Raw genomic sequence first — 2,477 nt, forward strand, 5'->3', positions numbered from 1 at the left:
GGGCGGGCGGGGGCGGAGGGGGAGGACGACGACGAGAAAGAGGAGGAGGAGGAGGACGAAAAGGAAAGAAAACGAACGAGGACGCAGAGACAACGGCGCGAAACGTTATCGATGCAAACAAGCGCAATAACTAGCAAGGAACAACCCATAAATTACGGCGTTTTCTATAACTCATTCGGCGGCGTGAAATGGTTCGTGTTGACAGGAGCCGGACGGGGTGCGGGTGGCGGCGAGGGGCAGCCCACGGCGGCCGCGAGGGCAGGCTGGAGGCCCGCGACGACGTCCACCGAGACCTTCCTAGTCGACGCCATCATCCACACCGGGCGCAGCAGGCAAGTCGCCAGAGGTGCTTGTTCGAGAGGGCAAGCGAGTAGCATGCTCGCTCTATGCGCCCGTACCTATCGCCGTTCGAGACTTTGCTTTGCTGACCAAATAATTGGCAGGTGGGTATGTGCATGAGTGTGTGATGCCAAACGATTAGTAAGGAGCGTGGTAATTGTGTCCGTGTGAGAAGGAGCATGAAGCAGGGGCAGTAGGGACAAGGGGGCAGCAAGGGGAGCAAGAGCAGCAGGGGCAGCAGGGTAAGGAGGGACAGCAGGAACAGCACGGGCAAGAGGAGCAGCAGGGGCAGCAGGACCAGGAGGGACAGCACGGGCAGCAGGGCCAGGAGGACAGCACAGGCAGCACGGCCAGCACGGCCAGGAGGGGCACCAGGGCCAGGAGGGACAGCACGGCCAGGAGGGACAGCAGGGCAGCACGGGCAGGAGGGGCTGCTGCTGGGGGCGGGGAGGGGGCGGCCTCCTCCCGGATGACTCGCTGCTCGCCGCGATGCGCCGCCACGCCGCGCCGCGCTCGTGGCCGGTCAACCGGGCCACGATGCCTATCAGCTTTTTATCGCCATTACCATAACAATCGGCAGTACCATCAGCTGCGGGCCGCGGGCGTGGCTCAGCGTGGCGGAGGGGACCAGGAGGGGACGGGGACCCAGAGCCGGGCCGGCGCCGCACCACCTGTTACTGGCCCCCGAGGCCCTATGTCGGGTGTCGAGGCGAGCCACGACCCGCGGCCCCGTCGACTCAAAACCTAATCGTACAGCTCCCCGAACGTTTCAAAAGGCCACGGATAACGAACTTCCTGATGCCTCCCTACGACGGCGAGGCGGCGCTAGCGTGTACTCCTAGACGGCGGCCTCCAGGACGCTTGGGCGGTCATCAACGTCCTCGCACGGTGAAAATCGTCTCTTATACCTATTACAAGACCTGGTTTTGGATCTTATAGAGAACGCCAATGGCATCCAAGACCAGGTCATGTAATACAAGAAACTATTTTTACCGTGCGGCGTTCAGGACCTGCCCCTGACCCGACAGACCACGTCGTTGTGTCCGCAGAGTCCCTGACTGTCACCCGCACGCCGGCGTCGACGTCACACTCGCGTGGACGTCCCCCAGTGCCAGTCCGCCGGCGGCGCGCTCGGAGTCCGAGGGCCCGGGCACTGGGGCTGCGGGGGCGTGTCGGCGCGGTGGTCCCCCGGGGCGGCCTCGCTTCCGGTGAGAGATGCGCCGGTGAGATGATCTGCGGAGGAGGAGACGGCGCGGGCGCTGCTGCGCTGGCCCCGGGGGGCCGGAGGCGACCCCGCGCGGGCCCCGCACTGCCCTGGTCCAGGTCCGGGTCCAGGACCCGTTCGCTCTCAGGAGAGCGTCAGCGTCCTCCCTCCCCCTCCCTAGCTGTATGTGACCTACAGCTGGCCGCTTGCTTGAACCAAGGGGTACTTCACTTTAAATTCAAGCATACACTTTTTCTGATTATTTGATATTTTTTCATTTATTTTTTTGTTTTGTTTTGAGTTAAGTTCTCCTTGGGGCCTTCCTGGCGACGCGCACCTCCAGGTCGACACGGCTGACGACGGAGGCAGCACCTCCCCGAGCAGTGAGGCTGCTGAACACTGCCGCGATCAGGCCGCCGCGATGTCGCAACAACAAACTAAACGCTTTCGCGCGAGCGTCGCCGCGGCGTCCCTTTCGCCGTCACCGCTGCAGCCACACAGTCTCCGAGCTCCGCATCCCATACTTGGCGGGCGGCGGCGTTTTCGAATGAATGAAGAGGAGGGATACTACTCTCCCGGCGCGGTTGAATGGGCGCGAAGAGTGTTACAACAAGGGGCGCTTGCGGTTGACGGCGGAGACTACGAGTGTGTGTGTGTGTGTGTGTGTGTGTGCGTGTGTGTGAGTGTGCGCGTGTGTGTGAGTATGTGCGTGTGTGCATCTCCTCGAATTCATTTATTACACTGACCCGGTGCGGTTCTGTCGTCGCGGGAGCGCGGCCTGGCTGCGGCTGGCGCAGAGAGGAGGAGGAGGAGGACGAGGAGGTCCCCGTCGAGCAGCGCGCCGCGCCGCCCCATTTCTCATACCGGGCCGGGCCGCGTGTGGCAGCCGCGAGGCAGCCGCGTGCTGAGCGTAATGTATAGCGCTCATTACCGC

The 2,477-nt window shown here is 63.2% G+C and overlaps 1 protein-coding gene across 1 annotated transcript in view; it reads right to left on the reverse strand.

Moving 5' to 3' along the window:
- Nucleotides 1-2,477, reverse strand: part of LOC113217021 (oocyte zinc finger protein XlCOF6-like) — a 44,763-nt gene that overhangs the window by 41,608 nt on the left and 678 nt on the right. The window lies entirely within an intron of this gene.

The sequence above is a fragment of the Frankliniella occidentalis genome, unplaced genomic scaffold (genome assembly GCF_000697945.3).
Source record: "Frankliniella occidentalis isolate FOCC.00 unplaced genomic scaffold, Focc_3.1 Scaffold3, whole genome shotgun sequence".
NCBI classification, from domain to species: Eukaryota; Metazoa; Arthropoda; class Insecta; order Thysanoptera; family Thripidae; genus Frankliniella; species Frankliniella occidentalis.